General features: G+C 43.8%; 1 protein-coding gene across 2 annotated transcripts in view; it reads left to right on the top strand.

Moving 5' to 3' along the window:
• Window positions 1-23,527, top strand: part of KIAA1549 (KIAA1549 ortholog) — a 206,519-nt gene that overhangs the window by 4,707 nt on the left and 178,285 nt on the right. The window lies entirely within an intron of this gene.

Below are 23,527 nucleotides of genomic sequence, written 5' to 3'. Positions count from 1 at the left end.
ACACTGCTCATCCAACTCAATGGGCATGTTCACATCCCTGTGTTGAAATGGACTCCATTATCCTATCTCGCTGTCTGCAGCACGTTTCTGGATTTCATGCGCAAAAAAGTATGTACAATAGAAAATGACCAGGCTATGAAATAACACTGGCAATGTGCATTATCATATGCATGTGTTACATAACACAGATGGTGTGAATGAGGCCTTGCCCAGCTGCTGACAGCTTGGCATTTTGCATAGTTCTCTGATGTTTGTGTGTACGCACTCCGCAGAAAAAAAGTGTCTGAAGCTTTCAGTGAACTGTTCTTCTGCTGATGTTGCTTCTAGATACAGTTTAGAACACAGTAGCAAATATTGCTCAGAATTGGGCACAGAATAACTTTCTTGCAATACACTGGATGGATCACCATCAGATTATTAGTAGGTGGTTTTCTGGGCCAATGAGTAAACAGCACTAATAGTGGTTTCTGGTCTAATTGCAGCAATTATGAAATTACAACATGGATCTAGCTTATCCCTGAATGTAGACATTGGAGTGTGAGCTTTGTATTCCAGAGCTTATTCCATGTCTGGAAGTTGTGCAGTAAGTTCTGTGATTTGGACTGAAGCTGAAAAGGAGGCAGACGCCCAGATCTGGGGTAAGCCTATGCGCAACTCCCCACACGCAGGGCGTCAATTTGAGAATGTAATGAGGACTAATGATAGGTACACACCATACAATTTTGTGTTAGATAGATAATATCCGACATGTCTGATCTTATTTTCGATCGTTTTTCTGATCCATTTCTCATATAAGTGAAAGGAAATAGATAAGAAAAGATAACAGAATCGAATTGGAAATCGATCGGACGGAATGTCGACTAAAAAAAAGCATTGTGTGTACCCAGCATAAGGTATCCTTTAAAGGTTGTTATGCTGTTGCTTATCTTGCTTATCTTTTAGAACAGAGAAGTACTGAGTTCAGCTCAACTTTAAGATAAGCCATTGCATGGAGTTGGGTGGGTGGGTGGGGGGGGGGGGGGGTCTTATTCTCAAGTGGGTGAAATGTTCAGAATTATGTGCTTCTTGTAATGCAGTACAATTATAACAACACCAAACATTGAGGCCTCCTTCATACTAGGAATCATGATAGCGATCACTAGGCGATCGTGATTTTGTATTGTGGTGTTCGGTGATTTTTGTGCGATTGCGTTTTGCGTAAAGCAGTTACCAGGAAAATGCTACATGTAGCATGTTTGGGATCGTTGGAAATCGCTAACGTGCAACAATCACTGAAGTGAGAGTAATCCCATCGGATGACTCCTACAGCAGTGCTTTACTGATCACCGGCGATCAGCGAAGCATGAATCGCCAGCAAAAAACCCCCCAAAAAAACACTTTGGTGTGAAGGAGGTCTTACACCATTGAAATACATCATGGTAACAGAAAAGAAAAACTACAGTTTGGGGCTAATATACCTCTTTAGAGACTATGCGATTAACTACATTTCCAGGAAAAATACAGTATTATTCCAACAATGTAGTCCATCTATGTTTTCGGGCTTTAATCTGTAACTATCTATATGGTATTGTAGCAACAATACTGCAACTGAATTTCTGTGTTCTTTCCATTTACCAAATTGTAAAGTAGGACACTTTACTTCTGTTACCCTTTTAAAGATATCCAAAGCAGCTGCTGCTGGCTTTGCCTGGTTTTGTGATGAGGGAGGGGCCACAAGGATAGGCAGTATCACCTGGCAGTCATGTGATCTAAACCGTTTGGTATGCTGATGTTTGCTTTTACACTAGATGTGGACAGTCCAGAACACCAGTTAATTCTAGTTAAAGTGAACCCGAGGTGAAAATGCTATGGAGGCTGCCATATTTATTTCCTTTTAAACAATACTAGTTGCCTGGCAGTCCTGCTGATCTATTTGGCTGCAGTAGTGAACGGAATTACACCAGAAACAAGCATGCAGCTAATCTTGTCAGCTCTAACAATGGCCTCAATTCACTAAGCTTATCTCCTGTCTTTAATAAGGTTTCTAGAGTTCTCACCATGGTGATGAGGTATGTAGTATTCAGGAAACATTTTTCCTCATGCAAACCTAAAGTTAACTCTTCTGTCTTTAAGTTAACTCTTCAATCCTTAAAATAAATACAGAATTCTAAAGTTAAAGACAGGCTGTTAATTAACTGCGTGTGAAAATAAGTACAGAGGAGTTAACTACAGAGGAGGTAACTCAAGGGATGAAGAGATGACTCTTTCACTGTGCTGTGGCAAGGCTACTCTTGCCTTATTATCTCTAGCATGATCTTAGTGAATTGAGGCCAATATTGTCAGAAACCCCCAGCATGCTGGTTCAAGGTCTAGGGTTGAAAGTATTAGAGGCAGAAGACCAGCAGGGCGGCCAGGCAACTGGTATTGCTTAAAAGGTAATACATATGGCAGCCTCCATATTATTCTTACCTCTGGTTCCCTTTAATTGCCTGGATCAGCTGACCTGCTGGTCTCTACAGCTGGTCCTGTCCTCTCTTCATACAGGTTCACAGGCAGGTCTGAGAACTATTTAAAGAGAGCAATACAATTGCAGCAGATAAGATGAGCTATTTTGTTTATACTGAGACCAGTATAAAATATATTATTGGTTTCTAGTCTGATGTGAGCAACTATACCCCTTACATAAGACACCTAGCACAGCTTTCCCAGGTTGTTACCACACCATAAGCCTCGTTTAACAGCCAATAAATGCTCTCATTTAAAGTAACAGGAAAATCTGGGTTTGTTTCATTGTGTTTGAGAGCTTTTTCATAAATGTTTTCTTTCCCAGATCTTAGTGACCTTCGTATAGTTGTAAGATAAGTCACTTCTTCTCATTACCCACAATCCTTTTCCGTCTGAGGAGGGGTTTACATTCTGATTTGCTTCTTGGTTCAATTATGAGGGGCAGGTGAAGAGATCTGTCTTTAGAGCCAATGCATTGAAGATTCTGGCTGTGTGCATGGAAAATAATACTTTATGAACAAAACAATGTGAGTGATTGAATAGGTTTAAAAGAAAGCCTATTTGTATGGAGCATGAAAGCTTCAGTAGGTGTTTGGCAATCATAACCACCTTGTTAGTAGATCCTTAAGTGACGGAAGAAGTTGTGCCAGGGGGTGTCCACTGGTCACAGTTGACTAGACTTTTGGGTCCACCAGAGGACTCGCATGGACAGAAAACAATGCACTAATTGAACAGAAATACATTAACCTTTGGGATTTACAACTTTTTGAAAAATATTTTTTTCTTTACAACTTACTAGCTACAATATTTTTAAACACTTTCTTACCAGCTATCTCATTCTCCTGTCTGACTCTGATGAGTTATCTGTAAAGATAGTAGGAACTACCCTCTACCAACTGGGGATGAAAATAAACCATGGTTTGAAAGCCAATTTTAACTCTCTATAATGCACAGCATCTTGAATAGCAGAAATGTTATTCAGCAATCTTCCAAAGCATATTATAAGCAAGAGAACTAGTATTTAAAGATGCAGTAACTAATATAACCAGGGGAATACTTTTTATTTAGCACTTCCTGGAGTTCTCATTGTCTGGCATGTCCGCAAGTCAAATAAGGCTAAATAGCGGTCTGAATATTAATGCACAGTCACATCAGGGAATCATGATTAACTTACTGTTCCATCTAAATCATTGTTCAGAAGAAATCAGATTAAAAAATGGTCAATCTGGAACTGGATTCCCCATCATTCACTGCAACAAAAGGTTTACCATAAACGGTCTTATGCTAATCATGTGTGGCTACCTTAACTTCTTTCCGACCACCTCATGCCGATGGATGGTGGGAAGGTGGCGCCCCCAGGACCACCTAACGCCGATTCACATCAAGCACTGGAGCCCTGGATTAGCAGGAAATGCATGTGCGCCCATTCCCTACAAAGACAGAGCGGGGATCCGTTAGCAGCTAATACACATTTGTACTGTGCTGCGATCCAGCACAGCGCTGTACAGGGGACAGCCCTGACACTTAGCAATCCCTCCGATTAACTCATAATCTAATCCCTCTCATAGGCTGATGCCTATATGAATGAAATGTTGTGTATGGAGCGCAGTCAGGGCCAATTTTAAATAAAATAATTTTTTTTTTTTAAATATCTTTTAAAATTAAAAAAAAAAATTGCAGCAGCAATCAGAGACCACCCAAAAAATCCTCCATTAGTGGCAAGAAAAGGAGGTAAAATTTATTTTGGTGATAAGTTGTATGGCTGAGCAATAAATTGTTAAAGCTGCGCAGTGCATAATTTGTAAAAAGTTGCCTAATCATTAGGGGGGTATAAACCTGTGGTCCTCAAGTGGTTAAAATTACCCTTGGCAAATATAAACTCAGATTTTGTGAATAAACTGCACAATTAGTAGCTGCCTGCCATAAGTGAAAACTGCATGTATAAATTGTTCAGCAAATGTATTCCTCTGCTGCTGCTCCTCTCTGCCAAGCTTTTCATTGGCTTCCAATTAGTGAGAGGATCCATTTTAAACTTCTAACTCTAACCTATGTAGGTAGAAAAAAACAGTCTTGTAAAAGTAATACCTTTAACTCTAACCTACAAAGTCTCCACAATCTCTCTCCCTCTATGCATTTCCTCACTTGTTTCCAGATACCAACCCAACTGCTTTCTCAGATGGGCACATGACCTTCTTTTGACCTCCTCGCATTCACATATACAGAATTTCTCACGTGCTTCACCCCTCCTCTGGAATGCCCTTCCACAACACATCTGTCGCTCTACATCCTTTTGAAATCTTTAAAGGCTAACTCCAAAACTCACTTTTTCTAATAAACATATGCTCATTCTGGGCCAGTGACTTAAAGTATTAGAGGCAGAGTATCAGCACAGAAATCAAGACTCTGGCATTGTTTATAAGGGAATGAAGATGGCAGCCTCCATATTACTCTCACTTCAGGTTCCCTTTAATGTCCATGGGGACTGTAGCCAACCTTGGGCTTGATTCACAAAGCAGTGCTAACCTACTTAGCACGTCTAAAGTCTTTAGACGTGTTAACCAGGGTGCTAAGTAGGTTAGCACTGGATTTCTCAATCAGATCGCGCGCAAAGTTTTGCGCCCAAAGTTTTACGTGCGCAAAGTCCTATGCGCGCGCTAAGTCCCATAGGCTTTAATGGGCACTTCGCGTGGAGCGCCCTGCGCTCTGTGCAGTGCGCACGTAAAACTTTATGCGCGTAAAGTTTTACGCGCATAAAGTTTTGTGCGCGAAAGGCTGGTTTAGACGTGCTAAGGGGGTTTTCACAGGCATGCTAACAGTTAGCACCGCTTTGTGAATCAAGCCCCTTGTTGGCTGCAGCGGCAAGAGGAAAATCCACCAAGAATTAGCAGAAGGATAGTAATGGTGGACAGAAGGCAGAGAAGAGCTTCCAAAGGGATGTACGATAATATTGATATTTGATTCCACCATCTGAAGTCGGCACGATATTTACTGCACACCAACTGTATGAATGCCACAATTTTAAATTCAGTTGTTTGAGGCAGGAATGTAGATGGCGTCACCATAATCGTACAGCAAAAGTCAATTTATTTAAATGATTACTAAAATCCATCATCTAGCATTTCCAGTTCACTTGATTAGATAAGGATCCCTTTCGAAGTGGTGCTTTTGGATGATTGATCTTTAATAAAAATTTATATCAATTATTTCTGGTGTGCTTGCAGGAAAATTGACTTTTCCTGATCACATCATCTGTACCTTTTTGAGTGAGGTGGGTTTAGTGGAAGAAGACCCAGAAGAACTCCACTGTTGACAGAAAAACATAAAAAAGCTAGACTGGAATTTACTAAAATGCATTTGGCAAGCCACAATGCTTCTGAGACAATGTCCTTTTGGGGGAAAAAAACAAAACTAGAGCATTTTGGTATATCACCTCAGCTTTATGTTCACATTTGAAAAAATGAAGCTTCCAGGCCTTGTTCAGTGGTTAGATGTGTTGCAGAATCCGGGCCGGATTTTTGGAAAGGCCATGGCCTAGGGCGATAAAATCAGATAAGATAAGAAGGACGGCAGGACTTGGAGAGAGAGGTCATATGTCACAGTAAATCATCTCTTCTAGTCCAGCAGTGCAGCCAGCCAGCTAGTGCCCTGGTCTGCACTAATAGATAAATTCCAGAGTTCCCCAATCCCTGCTTCTCTCTCTCTCTCTCTCTCTCTCTCTCTCTCTCTCTCTCTCTCTCTCTCTCTCTCTCTCTCTCTCTCTCTCTCTCTCTCTCTCTCTCTCTCTCTCTCTCACTCACACTCACACTCACACTCACACTCACACTCACACTCACACACACTCTCTCACACTCACACTCACACACACTCTCTCACACTCACACTCACACACACTCTCTCACACTCTCTCTCTCACACACACACACACACACACACACACACACACACACACACACACACACACACACACACACACACACACACACACACACTTCCTGATGTGTTATGACAATCAGTATCTGCTGTCACCTGATGAAGTATTCCTCTGTATGATGTACATACAAGTTGATGTGAGAAATACCAGGGATTTACATTACAAAGCAGATAGAAATAAGTTCCGCTGAGTTTTAATGCAGGCACTCACAAACATCAGTGAGCTCTGCTAGTTTCTTCACCTACTCTTTTACAGCTGTGACACTGACCCCAGCAGTTTATTACTTTCTTATCTCACCCTAATTTATGACTGTTTCTCTTTTGTTTTGTTTTTCTTAGCTAGCAGTCACCTTTCTCTGCTTCAGTTAACTCTTTCCTGACTCTGATTTTCTGTCCTTCAGCTCCTACCATCTATGAGAACTGCAGGAATAAAAATATTGTTTGCTTTCCTTTCATTGCTAAACTGTCACTGTCACCTGAGCTGTTAATACTTCTATGCTAGTGTGTATGGTTTGGCAGTAGAGCATTGTACCATCTTAGCCATCAGCAAAAACAGAGATTTTTGAATCGGGGTGATAACATTTATTGGCTTAAATGGAAAAGAGTAAGCTTTCTGCTAATAAGCCTTCTTCAGACTTTGTTCCTGTATACTGTCAATATGTTGGAGCACACCACCATATGTACATTTAACAGATTCAAGATGGCGTCGTGACAGGACGCCGCGGCCGCAGGGCTCCGGTCTTTTTCTCCTTTCTCCCCTCGATCCCTCGCCTGCTCTCTCTCCCTCTCTGGGGAGGATGCGGGGGAAGATGCGGGGATGGCGGGGGTCGCACGTGTGAGCCGGTGGGTCGCGGAGTTTTTGAGCGGGCCGCGGAATGCCAGCTGATCGGCCACGTGCTCTGCTTCTGCGGGCTGCGGGGACTCTGCCATTCTCGGCAGTCCAGCCAGCCGCCTGAAACGCAGCCACACAGCCTGGGGAACCTTGCCACTGACCGGGTGCTCGGCGGATTGCGCCCACGCCTGGGTCAGCGCTCAGTGGATCATGCCCCGGGATCGCCTCTTTTCATCTGTCGGCCGCGTGCAGCGCTGGATCCTCCGACACCACTGTCCCAGGCCCGCTGCTGGCTGCCGCTGAATCAGCTGACTAGGATGCGCTCGGCAGTCAGCTGATCATCCGAGCAGGGAAGGGAGCCATGTGCTCCAAGCTGGAAAGGAGCCTACCAGCCACAACAACGTTACTGCCACAGTCTGCAGGGGAGAAGCGGGCTCTTCAGCTCCTCAGTGCAGGCCTGCTGCTGCTGGATACACCAGCACACCACCGCCACTTCACAGATCCATCCATCTGCAGCTGCACCGGCCCGCTGCTGATCCACCAGACAACAACATCGTCTCTCAAGGTCTGTGCTGCTGACCTCCCGGCCACCTACATCCTACCTGCACTAGGCCACAAGCCGGGGGCTAAATTTCCCACTGGCTGCCAGGTCCACTACCCCATCGCACAGAGGAGGTGATGCTGCCCCCCTCTCAGTGGAGCTGGCTGCTGCATCTGAGCATCAGTGTCCTCCCACCACCAAGGTCCACCAGTCCCACGTCCACCACCGCTGCGGCCCAGCAAAGTTGCCTCCTGGCGGCCTGGCCCCACAGGGCCCCCACTGTGTCTGCACCCTCATTACCAGCCGGGCAGACTTGAAATCAACCTGGTCCGCGTAAACTCTGCTGTCCACCTCCTTTATGATGCCCCTCAGCTTTCTCAGCCTTCTTTCTACTTTCGCGGACAATCGGTAGCACCTGTCTTGTTGGGAGCGTGTCGCTGTGTAGCGTCCAGTGCCGAAAATGGCAGCGCTCATATCAGCTCTCAGGCTGCTCCTCCAGTCCCACTCTTTTCTGTTCCTGCTATCGGTGTACGTTTTGCTATGTTTGTACTATGTTAACTGTACGTGTATGCTGTAATGCTCTGTTTTGCTTTTGTTTTTGCTTTTTATTGCTTACCGTATATACTCGCATATAAGCCGACCCGCATATAAGCCGACCCCCCAACTTTTCCCTGAAAAAACAGGGAAAAATGATTGACCCCCATATAAGCCGGGGGTAGGAAATGCTGGATTGGTGCAGCCCCCCAGTGTGTCCCAATATAGCTAGTATAGTGCCCAGTATAGGTAGGTAGTGTCCAGTATAGCTAGTATAGTGCCCAGTATAGCTAGTAAAGTGCCCAGTATAGCTAGTAAAGTGCCCAGTATAGCCAGTATAGTGCCCAGTATGGGTAGGTAGTGCCTCAGTTTAGCCAGTATAGTTCCCAGTTTAGCTAGTATAGTGCCCAGTTTAGCCAGTATAGTGCCCAGTTTAGCCAGTATAGTGCCCAGTTTAGCTAGTATAGTACCCAAGTATGGCTAGTATAGTGCCCAGTTTAGCCAGTATAGTGCCCAGTTTAGCCAGTATAGTGCCCAGTTTAGCCAGTATAGTGCCCAGTTTAGCTAGTATAGTACCCAAGTATGGCTAGTATAGTGCCCAGTTTAGCCAGTATAGTGCCCAGTTTAGCCAGTATAGTGCCCAGTTTAGCCAGTATAGTGCCCAGTTTAGCTAGTATAGTACCCAAGTATGGCTAGTAAAGTGCCCAGTTTAGCCAGTATAGTGCCCAGTTTAGCCAGTATAGTGCCCAGTTTAGCCAGTATAGTACCCAGCATAGGTGGGTAGTGCTCCCCCCCGCTCCCCCCGCGGCCGCCGCTGCTACTATTACCTTGTTAGACAGCGGCCGCTTCCTAATCCGCGTTCCTCTTCTTCCTCAGAGTGCATCACAGCAGCGCGCCCGGCGCTGCTGCTGTGACGATGCAGGGGGCAGGAAAGAGCGCGGCTTCCTATAGCGGCGATCTGTATCGCCGTTACCAAGGGAACCGCTCTTTCCTGCCCCCTGCATCGTCACAGCAGCGCCGGGCGCGCTGCTGTGATACACTCTGAGGAAGAAGAGGAACGCGGATTAGGAAGCGGCCGCTGTCTAACAAGGTAATAGCAGCAGCGGCCGCGGGGGGGAGCGGGGAGGGGGGGGAGCGGGGCGCGGACCACCCGACCACCCACCACTAGACCACCAGGGAAGACTCGCATACAAGCCGACCCCCCAACTTTTGACCCCCTTTTTGGGGGTCAAAAATTCGGCTTGTATGCGAGTATATACGGTATATGTATGCACCATGCTTAACTGTATGCAATGCTGTACTCTGCTTAATTGTACGCACAAGCTGTAATGTTGTCCTATGTATGCTTGTCCCCTGTCTATGTATGTACCATGCTTATCCGTATGCTGCTTCTTGTTTCTCTTTTCATCGACGACCCTGTATGCGCCAAAACCAATTCCGGGTACAATCCACCGTTGTACTTGCCGATAATAAATTCTGATTCTGAAAAAAAAAAAAAAAAAAAAAACATTCAAAAGAGATGCATAGATTTTTCAGCAAATATACAGTTGTGTTCAAAATTATTCAACCCCCACTGAAATTGAGTGTTTAGGCCTGTTTGACATTTATTTTGATAATTTCAGTCATCTTGTTTACAATTAAATCAAAGAGGCACTTGTAAGTCAGACAAATATAACATAACATTTTATAATGAAATAACCACTAATGTCTTTTCTGTGCTCACATCATTATCAGTTTTATTCAACCCCCAAGTGACATTAGTACTTAGTACAACATCCTTTTCCAGTTATAACAGCTTTTAAACATGAAGCATAGCTTGCCACAAGTGTCTTGCAGCGATCTACGGGTATCTCAGGCCATTCTTCATGGGCAAAAGCCTCCAGTTCAGTCACATTCTTAGGCTTGTGCGCTGCAACTGCTTTCTTCAAGTCCCACCAGAGGTTCTCAACCGGATTTAAGTCTGGTGACTGCGATGGCCCATGTTCCAGCCTTTAACCTGCACCATGCTCTAGTGGACTCGGAGGTATGCTTGTGATCATTGTCCTGTTGAAAGGTCCAACGTCTCCCAAGCCTCAGGTTTGTGACTGACTGCATCACATTTTCATCCAATATCTCCTGGTACTGAAGAGAATTCATGGTACCTTGCACACTCTGAAGCTTCCCTGTACCTGCAGAAGCAAAACAGTCTCAAAGCATGATTACCCCCCCCCCCCCCCCCCCCCCGCCATGCTTCACAGTAGGCAAGGTGTTCTTTTCTTCATAGGCCTTGTTCTTCCTCTTCCAAACAACGTTGATTTATGGGCCCAAACAGTTCTCATTTTGTTTCATCAGTCCACAGAACACTATCCCAAAACGTTTGCGGTTTGGCCACATGACTTTTGGCATACTGCAGTCGACTCTTCTTATTCTTTGGAGACAGCAAGGGGGTGCGCCTTGGAATTCTGGCATGGAGGCCTTCATTACGCAGTGTGCTCCTTATTGTCTGAGCTGAAACTTCAGTCCCCGCATCTGACAAATCTTTTTTCAGTTCCTCAGCAGTCACACGGGGACTTTTCTCCACTTTGCGCTTCAGGTAGCGCACAGCAGTCAAAGTCAGCATCTTTTTTCTGCCACAACCAGGTAGCGTTTCAACAGTGCCCTTTGCCTTGAATTTGTGAATGATGCTTCCTATGGTGTCTTTTGGTATGTTTAACATCTTGGCAATCTTCTTATAGCCATTGCCCTTCCTGTGAAGAGAAATCACCTCTTCTCTTGTCTTCCTGGACCATTCTCTTGACTTCACCATGTTTGTAAACACACCAGTAAATGTCTAGAAGGAGCTGAGTATTACAGTCATTTTAAATCTGCCTAATTGGTTCTTATTATGCTTGATTGCTGCTCATTAACATCCACAGGTGTTTTCAATACCTGATTAAAAACACTTGAATGAACTTCTGTTCTTAAGAGTGGTAGTTTTTTTGGGGTTGAATAATTGTGTCAATGTAGAAATCACAAAAAAATGTTTTAATACTGTATTACAAAAACAATTGTTGTCATTTTAGTTGCATTTGGTTCTTTAAAAAGTCCTTGTAAGATTTCATTCTGAACACAATTACAAATGTACGCTAAATTCCCTAAAACCCTTTACAGCATTGGGGGTTGAATATTTTTGAACACAACTGTAAATACTTGTCATTCAAATGCTTTAAAGTGGAGCTGAACTCTTGCACAGGGCAGAAGGAAAACATAGAGAAATACACCCTGTATGTATTTAGAGAGCCTGTCTAATTCCCCCTCATCTGTGTCTAATCACAAGTTGTAATTTGATCTCTACCCTGTCACCTGACTGCCACAACAACTAAGCTTATTTGAAAGCACAGGATGTTAACAATATGTCTGCTTCCATGAAAGCAGGAAGTAGACATACTGCAGATTTATTGCAGGATTTATATCAGCTGTAACAAAGAAATGTTTTTTTATTTAAGAGACTCTGTAACAAAATGATCAGCCTTATTATTTCTTTACTATAAGTTCCTATACCTGTTTTAATGTAGTCTCTTACTGCAGCCTTTCCTAGTTTCGCAGTGGCTGTATTATCTGTGTTATATAATCTAATCTTCTTTCCTCTGACTGCTTTGTCGGGCTCAGGCAGGAATGTATGAAGTGAAATCTTGCGCTTCTGGTCTCCGGAGATATGTGGGCGGGCACTGGATGGTTTCACACAATTGGCAGCTCCTTCATACCTGGCTGGAAGGCACTCTTGTGAAAAAATAGAAAAAATGGAAAGCGGAGGAGCGCTCCATAGTGTAAAGGTGAGGATTCGCCGAAACGCGTTGACGCTGCCAGCACGCCCCCATACCCCCAGGGCTAGCCACCGCCGTCCCCTTATATCCGGACTACGACCACCGCAGGGCACGGTGGTCGAAAGAAGGCGGCCACCCCAGGGTTTCAGGACAGGGCGTTTGCCCATTTGACATGCTTGTATACATCTACTTCTAGTAAGTGCATTTTGTTATGTGCATTTTTATGAAATAAATTTTGGTTTTACACTATGGAGCGCTCCTCCGCTTTCCATTTTTTCAGGCAGGAATGTGCTGATCTGCTTTTGATAGGATAGAAGCTATACACACCCTCCACGCCCCCTGCAGGCTCTGTGTGAGTCACAGACTAAGCTCCTCTCAGCCTATCACACTCTGGTTAGCAGCCATATCTTTTGTTTGTAAACACTGCCTAAAACTGGCAATTACAAGCAAGGATCGCAGCAGGGAGTAGCAGAAACAGCACAGAGGGGCCCAGGAGAACATAATAAATAGAATGGTATGCTTTTTATTGGAAGAATATTAGAGTACAGATTCTCTTTAAAGGTTATAATGTTGCATATCTTTTAGAGCAGAGAGGAAGTTTTGAGTTCAAGTCCTTTCTAATTGCAAGAGAACATCCAAAGTGGGTCTTGACAGGATGTTTGCTACTTACCTGTTCTCTGTTTTGGATGGGCTTCTCTCCATTGCACTGCCCTGCCACCTGTTTGTGGCTCCGACTGCAGCCAATGGCACAGAGGACAAAGAAGCAGCGTATGCTCTGGCCACTCGCTCTCCCTGTAATTTCTCGCTCCTGCCCAGATATGCACAGCAACTGAGGCCGGTACAGTGTTATGCATTCTTGACAAGTACCGGTTATACATCAGCGTCATTTGTAAAGTATGCATGCCCAGAACACTGTCGGCTGCTGTGCACATTCGGGCAGGAGCGCAAATTACAGGAATTATTTGCTGAATGGGGGGCAGAGCAGCACAACTGAAATGAGCCCATTCAAACCAGTGATCGATAGTCAGAGTGTTGGACAGAATATTTTTTGGTGGTGGTGGGGGGGCCGTTGGTGACAGCAGGCCTACCAGGCACTGGAAAGTACAAATCCGGCCCTGTGCAGAATAGTTCTGCATGTCAACTCACTGCCCATACAAGTCTATGGGACTGTTCACAGTAACTGATCATGCTATTCTAACTCGCTGCATGCAGGTTTTCTATTAAAGTCTATGGCCAGTCTCCATTGCAATTCACACTGATTATAACAAGTGAGTTATGCAACTGACCACTGTTAACCTAGCCTCAAAAAAAGGAACACCTTCTATGAAATATGGAGGAAGCTTAGTTATGTTTTGTCGTTCCTGCAGTTGATGTGAGGTACTTTCAGTCTGCAGGGAACAATAACATCTTAAAACACTCATCCTGGGGCAAAACATAATGCCCAGTGTTACAATGTTCTGTCTCAGTCACAGGTCAGGGATCCTCAAACAGGATGATGACCCAGACACACAGCTAATGGTACCCAAGAATGGCTAAGAACAAAAGAACATTTGACAAAACATTCTCAAGTGCCCTTCTGTGAGCCCTGATTTTGGTTATGTAAAAACTGAAACACAATCTGCAGAAGGCTTTCTTCAACCCTGACTCAACTTTATCAGTTTGCTTACATGATAGTTATGGCTTTGCTACAAAATATTACATTAACCACTTAATTGGATATGAAATTAATGTCCAACAACCTTAAGTCCACTTGTGTGTTCTGGGACTTAAATTAATGTCCAAGAATAAAAGCCACCTCATGCTCCTGCGCATGAACATATACAACTACTTGTGCAAAGAAACACAATGAAAGTCCCAGTGTAAAAGGAAGGGAAAATAGGGAATGAGCCTGCCTCTGAATAAGCCAGTTGCATGGAAGTGTGAGCAGCAGCTAACCCAAATAAAGCAATAGTAATTACCTGGTGCACACTTGCACCGAATGCTGACAGACGCCCTCTGGTCTCATGTAATAGTGTAGCATCCAGCGTCAGCTGCGTTTGCAGTTCTGTGTTCCCCAATGGGCTCAATGCGTTGTAAGGGAGGGAACTGATGCATACCAATGCCAAGAACTTTTCTGCGCTAAACAATTCACCACCAGTCACCCGTCTGAACCAAAGCTTTAATGACTATACATGGTTTATTGCAAGCTTTTAAAACGTGGAAGTTTCTTCTTCAGGCTTCTGTAGATTTGATACAGAATTGGATACAGATATCATGCCAGAAAAAGCCCAGAGAATCGCATGCTGGAAAACTGTCAAACTTGCCATAAAATCACACTGTGTTTTTGATTGCATTTTGCAATTTGTAGTGGAAAACAGTCCTAAGCAACAGTGATACTACTTCTGGGTATAAGGCTGGGTTCACACTAGGCTGCAGCTGCAATATGGACAGCCACACCAGATCCAATGAATAATCCACTGTGTCCATCCACTCTTTTGTTTTGAGGTGACAAACATGTCATAGATACCACCCTACCTATGACCTACTAAGACCAAGAAATTATTAAAATAAGGATATATCTGGTAAATTTGTGGACAAATGGATTTGGGGATGCTGTGGCATGCACGATTGGCTCCTGGTATGAAGGATGAAGGGTGTGTCTGATGAGCTCCAGCATGGTAGGTTTTCTCGGTTTGGTCGCTCACCATCAGATACTCTCCTTTTATCAAATTGGTTGTTTTTGACTCTTTCAATCTGAAATTATTGCTCGCTCAGTTAAGTGGCGGTACACGAAAAATATGTGTAATGTGGCTTTTAAGCTGCCCATTAATGGTACAATTTTTAGGAAATTATTTTACCTTTTGATCAGTGTACTCAATTATATTATATGAAACTGAAGATGCTGGTGGTCACAATTAATCCTAATAATTGTATTACCAATCGTTTCCCTTTAGACCTTGTCGATAGAGGTGGTGGATTTTTTTTCATAGATATGATTGCTTCTGGTTTTAATATGTGGAGTAGTTTGGTTTCCTTAATGCTGTGCTTCAATATGGATTCACAAAGGTGCATGCTGACATTTTAATAAGCTTGTTGATGCTTTCGGAATCCCCCCACACCTCCCTATTTCATGTATGTGCAGCTTAAAGAACAACTATCAAAGAAACTGTTCTTCTGTAAACCCCACATACCTATAAAGCTTTTAGCCAGCAACACTAGAAAGCTTTTTAGAGGTCTCTCATCACAGCCTGTGTGAAAAAAATACCTTATTTACCAGCTGTTTATAAGAATTTGTGGAGGCATGTAGCTAGGTTACACTTCTCTGTCACTATTCACAGAGGAATGATTTACTGTTTTTCTGCCATGCCTGCTTTCTCACAGATCATATGAGAACAGCTAAGGGATTTTTAGATACCTGAAAAGGACCAGTACTTTCTCCTTACTTGGATACTCTTCCCCCTCCTTTCAGAATGAAAACTGGCTGTAAACTGTTTACTTTACACTGCAAGGCAGAGAGAGACACAGATTACAGCCAGCAAAGATTGTTTCTGTATGCTGGATGTGCCAGACACAGTCCTCCATAGTAATGCCCACAGTGAAAACTGTTTTCTGTAATTGTCATATTTTCTTCACATAAAACATGAAAAGATTAAAAAAGCATTTGTATTGCTATTTGCTAGTAATTACTGGAAGTATATGTGGCATTTAGAATTTTATTTAACTTTGATGTCCTTTAAACATGCATTTATGGCCCATTTTCACGTCGGTGATGTAAATGTCGTCACATCCTTTGTTATGTATACGTCCCTGTAAGCACTAAATTTGCCTCCTATACAAAGTTGTAACACAAGTGAAAGCGGACTCCTGCTCAGAACCCTCCTGCTTCAGGAGGAACAATAACAACGTTGGACTGGAGGAGAGGCCCACCTGGCTGTTAAATGGGGCTCACCATTTATAGGGAAAGCCTCCCTCATTTGTAGATATTACATCACACTTACCTTATGCCTGGTACACACAAATCAATTTCCTGTCAGATAGATGGGTCGAATCGATAATTTCCGACTTGTACGATCTGCTCCCGATCAAGAACGGATCTATTTTCAGATCAGTACTGCACAAAATTAGCAGATAGGACATGTCGGGGAATTATTGATTCACCCTGTTGATCTGATGCGAAATTGCTCTATGTGTGTACCAGCCTTTAGGGCCCGTTTCCACGATAGCGTTGCGGAATCGCCAGCGAATCACCGCAGGAAAATCGCATGCGGGTGCGATTCCGCATGCGTTTTTTGCCGCGATTTCGCATAGGTAAGGGTGATGCGATTTTAACCATGTCACTGCCTGTGTGAATTAACATGGGTACCTATGCGAAATCGCGGCAAAAAACGCATGGGGAAAACGCATGCGATTTCCCTATTAAATACATTGCGTGCGATTCGCCTGCATCCACACGCAGGCGAATTCTGAGGGCCCTACCCTGCAGATTTTTTCTGCACAGAAAAACGTGCAGGAAAACGCACAAGTGGAAACAGTCCCATCCACTTGCACTGGCTATGCGAATTCGCATGCGGGCACCGCATGCGATTTCGTGATAGTGGAAACGGGCCCTTACTCTCACTAGAATCTCTAAGTTATTTGATACAGTAGTACCTCAGCTATCTTTCCTAAATGTAAGCAGCATAATGATTCTTGCTTTGTCCAACTGATTTGGGAATGCCCACCTATAGAGAACTACTACACTTTTATTTCATGATCAAATTGGATATCCCATCACAAAATAACCTCAACTTAGCCAGCTTTGCCTAAGGGCTCGTTTCCACTAGTGCGGTGCGGAATCGCCTGCATTCCACCGCGGACGAAATCGCATGCGGGTGCGATTCTGCATACGTTTTTGCCGCGATTTCGCATGCGATTCCGCATAGGTAAGGTATATGCGAATTTAACCATGTCACTGCCTGTGTAAATTAACATTAATACCTATGCGAAATCGCATGCGATTTTGCGATAAAAAACGCATGGTCACCCCGCATGCGATTTCCCTATTAGATACATTAGCGGCGATTCGCGCACATTCCTTCTCCACGCAAAATCTGACGGCTCTGCCGTGCAGATTTCTGCCGCACCAAAAAACGCTCCCGCAGCCGCACAAGTGGAAACGGACCCATCCACTTACATTGCCTATGCGAATCCGCGTGCAGTGCCCGCATGCGGATTCGCTACAGTGGAAACGAGCCCTTAGTACTATGGCGCTTACTTTGAATCTCCTCATTTTCTATGTATTGCATTCTACAATACATTCTGCAATTTGTATCGCCATTTGCTGAGGTGTAAGGACACATGGCTGTCCAAAACGGCAGTCTGTTACTATGGCTGTGCTAATTAGTCAAGTTGAGTAAAAGTTCTATATTGTAATCTGTGTTAATGCCCTTATGGTAAAGATTTTATTTTCATCTTAATAAAGACATTTTATCCTACAGATCTGGTGCTAGCTGAGATTGTGTACATATTTGCACAAAGCTCATGAAACAGGTCCTCTTCAATGCAGGCGTGCTGTGCTGAGTCAAGGCTTTGCTGCATGCCGTTCCCCAGAGTGAGATACTGTTATGGTGTATTTACCAACAACGCCTTTGTAATTAGCTGCTGAATTTGTCTCTCCCAGGGATCTGTCACTGGAAAGCCATTGGTCGTCAGCCTGTAGTCAAGCTGCGCAGCTTATCCACCTCCATACACATGGCCCGGAGCCACCTCGTCTTCAGACCTGGCTATACTAGCCCCTTCTACATGTGCTGCAACTGTGCATCACACATGCCATAAATAAGTCATGAGATGTGATTGTTGAGTGTCAGAGCTGCTTAATTATTACATGAAGCTAATTAGGGCTATTTGGCTGCATAATAACCCTTATGGGAGACATGATAGAAGATGCCATAGTGTTCATTGGCATCTCCTATACACACCTGCAGGTTATGTGGTGCTATGTGTTATATTTTATAACAAATAGGCTTTCTCAGGTCATACAAAGGAAAGAGTGGAGTGCTCTGGTGCTTTCACTTTTTTTAATGTAAATTGGCAAGGATTAAAAATACACTTACAAGATATATATTTCGCAAGCATATCGCATCCTCTGGTGCAGGGTTACTGCCTGTCTCAGATGAAATAAGCCGCGCTGGGCTCCTCTGCACTATGGGCCCGTTTCCACTACTAAGTGATGCGAATGCAGCTACCTAGCCGCATTGCATCACTTCCGCCGCCGGCCGCATCACTCAATCAAGTGAATTGAGGAGATGGGACACGGCTGCGGACGGATGCGGCCGTGCGAGAATCTGCAGCATACTGTTCCATTGCCATGCATGTGTTTCAGGACACCCACAGTGTGATGCGGCTATGTAGCCACATCGCACCGCTCCTACTGGAAACGGGCCTTAGGCCAGTAGTGTAGGTATTCCATAAGGAAGAGAGCATCAGCATGGGGGTAGGCGGACGTGTCCAATCGATAAACTGCTTGTAATTGATGGAAGGCTGATTGTTTGTTTTCATTATGTAGATTGCAATAGATAATAAAGAATAGAATAGCCTATGTACTCCCACATGGCACACTATTTCCTGTGGTTAAGCAGGGATGCTGGAAAATGTATCTACTGTTCTTCCTACTTTAAGTGTCACGCAACCAATTTCCGATTGAATTTGGTCGCATGTAATGATCAGACATGCTAGAAAATCTCGGCCTGACATGCTTCAACGGGCATGTGGCAGTAACGATGAACACAATGGAAACACCCGGCCGCTGTCCCCCCTGACATCACACATGCACCCTAGGTGCTATAATGCTGGCAGCCACATGGGGTGCGAATCCGGAAAAAGAAGTGCGGACACGGCGACAGGCGGCTGTAGGTAAAGTATAACTGCACCATAAAAAAGGCACCAGGGAGGTACCTGCCTGTGGTTCATGGTGGCCAACAGATTTCTCTCTGATCAGATTCGATCAGAGAGAGATCTGTCAATTGGTCTATTGGCTGCCAGAATCCATAGATATGTGTGTGGTACCTTTTTAACCCTCCTGGCGGTTTGCTAAAAAATCGCCAGGGGGCAGCAAATCTTTTTTTTATTATTTATTTTTTTTTTTTTTCATGTAGCGAAACAAAGTCTCGCTACATGATAGCCGCTGCTCAGCGGCATCCCCCCAGCCCCTCCGATCGCCGCCGGCGATCGGCGATCAGGAGATCCCGTTCAAAGAACGGGATCTCCTGGAGGGCTTCCCCCGTCGCCATGGCGACGGGGCGGGATGACGTCACCGACGTCATCGACGTCGTGACGTCAAAGGGGATTCCTATCCACCCCATAGAGCTGCCTGGCGCTGATTGGCCAGGCAGCGCACGGGGTCTGGGGGGGGGGGGCGGCTGCGGCGCGACGGATATCGGCGGGTAGCGGCGGCGATCGGGCACTGCACGCAGCTAGCAAAGTGCTAGCTGCGTGCAGCAAAAAAAAAATTATGCAAATTGGCCCAGCGGGGCCTGAGCGGTGCCTTCCGGCGGCATAGCCCGAGCGCAGCTCGGGCTTACCGCCAGGAAGGTTAAGGAAAGTTTGAGAACTATGTTAAAGGGAAACTTCAGCCTAAACAAACATACTGTCATTAAGTTACATTAGTTATGTTAATTAAAATAGATAGGTAATATAATCTTTTACCCACCTTGTTTTAAACGAACAGACAAATGTTTGATTTCATGAGGGCAGCCATCTTTTTGGTTGAAAGGAATTGACAGCGAGCATGAGACACAGTTCCAACTGTCCTGTGTGCTGATCACACCTCCCAGTTGCTAGGCAACATGAATAACATAGGAAATCCCATCATGCTTTGCACAGCATCAGGGGAAAAGCCCGGGCAGTTTTCTTTGATGGGTGGGGCTTAGCTAAAAATGCAGCTAAAAATGATGCTTTGGTAAGAAAAACAAAGTTCTGATGTTGTGAAACTGTGAAAGAAGCACCAAGCCTTTTCAATGCTGCTGAGTAGATTTTTAGTCCGGAGGATTACTTTAACTTGAGGGCTTATTCACACTTAAAAGGTGACCAAGCAAACCATATAATAAAAGATTTTACAGCAATTTTATAAAAATGGTTGTACAGAAAAATTGAACCTTTTTCGTCTTTTCTACGAACAAGAATTTCCCAATTTTATCGTTGTCAATTGGGAGTGGCTGATTTTTCTCATCAATTTCTATAAAAATTTAATGATGTAGGATAGATTGTCAACTTCTTGATTTGTAGACCTAAGCAATTATTTTCAGATTTTTCAATCATTTTTATTCATAATTCGGGAAAAATTATGTGTGTGATACGAGTTACATTGGTCAGGTTTTTCAAATGTTACAATCAATCAGAAAAAGGTTTTAACTAGTTAATAACTGAGGGGTTTTTCCCTTTTAGGACCAGAGCATTTTTCCCCTTTCAGCGCACCTCCCTTTCATTCGCCAATAACTTTATCACTACTAATTACAACAAAATGATCTATACCTTGATTTTTTTCACCATCAATTAGGCTTTCTTTGGGTAGTACATTATGCTAAGAATTATTGTATTTGAAATGCATTTTAACAGGAAAATAAGGAAAACATTTAAAAAACCCTTTTTTTCCTCAGTTTTCAACCATAATAGTTTTAAAATATGTGCTACCGTAATTAAAACCCACATTTTATTTGGCCATTTGTCTCGGTTATTACACCGATTAAATTATGCACCTATCACAATGTATTATGACAACATTTTATTTAGAAATAAAGGTGTATTTTTTCAGTTTTGTGGCCGTCACTAATTGCAAGCACTTTTGTTTCTTAGTTTGTGTTTGTTTCTTACTTTGTACAGCGCCACGGAATATGTTGGCGCTTTATAAATTAATAATAATAATCTGCTTGACCTCAGTCACACAGACAGTGCAGGAGCCAGGTGACTCGGGCCCCAAACCAGTAAAGAAGTGAAGATCAGCTTTGCACGATGTCCAAAAGTGTAAATTTGTTATTGGGTCAGTCAGGTAAAAGTTTACATCATCATGCTGATATGTTTCACACTCACATTGGTCCTTAGTCATAGTTTTGTTATGAATTTATACTTTTGGAGATTGTGCAAAGCTGATCTTCACCTCTTTGAAGCTCATGCAGAGTGTATTTTTGCGCCAAGGTCCTGTGCTTTCTGCATCTATGGACGATGTGCACTGTGTGCGTCTGTGGGCTGCGTGAGCATAACTCGGCCTTGGCTCTCATTTCAGGGGATGGTTTTAATTAGACCCCATAGTGACCCCACTTCCTGTTCCCATTCATGAAAGATGAAACAAGGTTTGGGCTCACAGCCAGCGGCTCGCAGACTGAGCCCAGACATGACAGCTTATGCCGCTGACAACAACAACTGGAATTTTACACTTGGCTATTTTTATCCCTTTCTCCGAACCCCCCTGGGAGCCCCCCAAACACTAGAGCACAAAGTCTGCCCATTGCTGTGTTTCATTTGCAGGCCTTCATAGAGTTCAGTTGGGACGGCTGTCTGATTAATGCCACATTATCCTTCACTGTCTCTGTTGCTTTACCAAGTGTTACATGTCACATGATCTAGCCCCGCAGTCATGTGATCCCTGTATTAGTGTTTCAGGGACTCTGTTGATGCACTCAAAGTAAATTTAAAGGAAACCTGAAGAGAGAGGGATATGGAAGCTGACATATTAATATAATTTTTAAAATGTACCGGTACCTGTAGGGATAAAAAGTGCCCCATTTAGTTACTTGGCTCAATAGAGGGAAGCCTCTGGACAAAGGCATAACTAGACTTAACAGGGCCCCCCTGCAACAATGATAGCATGGGACCCCATAGGTCCCTGAACCCTGCAATGGCAGGGGTGATTGTTACGCCCATGCCTCTGGATAATCCAGAGGCTTCTCATGTCCCCTCCTCTCCATCGATCCAGCACTGGGACTCCTTAACCTCTTCGACAGTTGCTTGTCAAGAGATGCACGAGACCATGCTCCTGCCTGGGAATAGGCGCACTGCGCAGGCACAGGACACCTTGCGTCTGCGTAGTAGCACGGAGCCATGCGGATGCAGCACTTTTAGAAGTTCTTTTTCAAGGCGATTCTAGGCATGCATCGATCAATTTTTCTGTTTATACTTAGTGATTTTTGAAGTGTTTTTGTGTACCGCTTTTTATTATAGGTACAGTACAACTGCTAGTGTACTGGTTTAGTAACAAAACCGCCTGGAAAATCACTCTGATCTAGCACTTTTCAGAGCGATTTTCCACTTTCCTATACTTAAAGTGGACCCAAATTAAAAATACAAGATTTCAGAAATAAAATCTATTTTCTAAATTATAATCATAAATAGCAGCCTTTTTTCAGCTGCATGATGACAAATATAAAATATTTTACGTTTTATTGGAGGAACCCCTCCCTTCCTTTCAAATTGCCGGGACAAAATCCGGCAAACTGGTGGAGTAGATGGTGTCTGGCAATGGAGGAATTGTTAATGGCTGCCCCCAGTATAACCCTAGTTATGAAAGTGTGAAAAGCATGCACTGAAATGATCATAGGTTTGAAGGAGTGTTTATTTATTTTTGTATGTGTCAGAGTGGTGCAACTAAATATTTTTAATTAAAGTTTGGTTTGGGTCCGCTTTAACATTGAGGCTGAATCGCCTCAGAAAAACTCAGAAATGCTGCAGGACCCGTGTTTGCGTTTGGGAGAAAATCACATCGCTCTGGTGTGATCCCTCCCATTCAAATACATTAGCCAAGCGCTTTTCAAAGCGCTAGCGTTTTTCAAAGCGCTCAGAAGCGCTCTTGGTGTGCACCAACCCTCAATCAGCTTCGTGCAGTAACAGACTTATATGTTTCCACTGTTAATTCTTTCCCACAAAGGATTTCTTCTGCCTGCAGCATTTTTTATTTGACTGTACCTTTTGTGTGTTTCCTCACCCTGCCTTCTGAAACAATTGCATATATACAGTATATACTGTACTTATCTTTGTATAAAAGACAGGCCCGAATTCACTTGTTTACTTATGCAACTCTTCCACGTTTCCCCGCGAATTTGGGCAAGGAAACGCAGCTTCCTTCTGATTCGCATGTAGGGATTTGCATTCATCTCACAAAACATGCCATTATAAGGTAATATGTACATTGACACGTTAGCAGTGTGGTGAGATTGAATCTGTTGCCATAATACAATGCATGTAGTGAGCTATCGCATAATGTGCATATTAACAGTTGCCGTGAAAACATACTTTGTATGTACTGTATGCATTGCAGTGCATGCATAACGCTTGGTGCGACTTTTCCCAACTGCTGCAGTGCGATCTTGCTTTTGCAGGCTGTGCAATGCAGTGCCCCACTGTGCAGCCTTAAGGTGGCCATACATCAGGCGACTTGGCAGCCAATCGACCATCCAATTCCATTATTATAATCGTATT

Source organism: Hyperolius riggenbachi, chromosome 3 (genome assembly GCF_040937935.1).
Source record: "Hyperolius riggenbachi isolate aHypRig1 chromosome 3, aHypRig1.pri, whole genome shotgun sequence".
In the NCBI taxonomy this organism is placed as follows: Eukaryota; Metazoa; Chordata; class Amphibia; order Anura; family Hyperoliidae; genus Hyperolius; species Hyperolius riggenbachi.
This window is presented reverse-complemented; position numbering and strand designations above follow the sequence as displayed.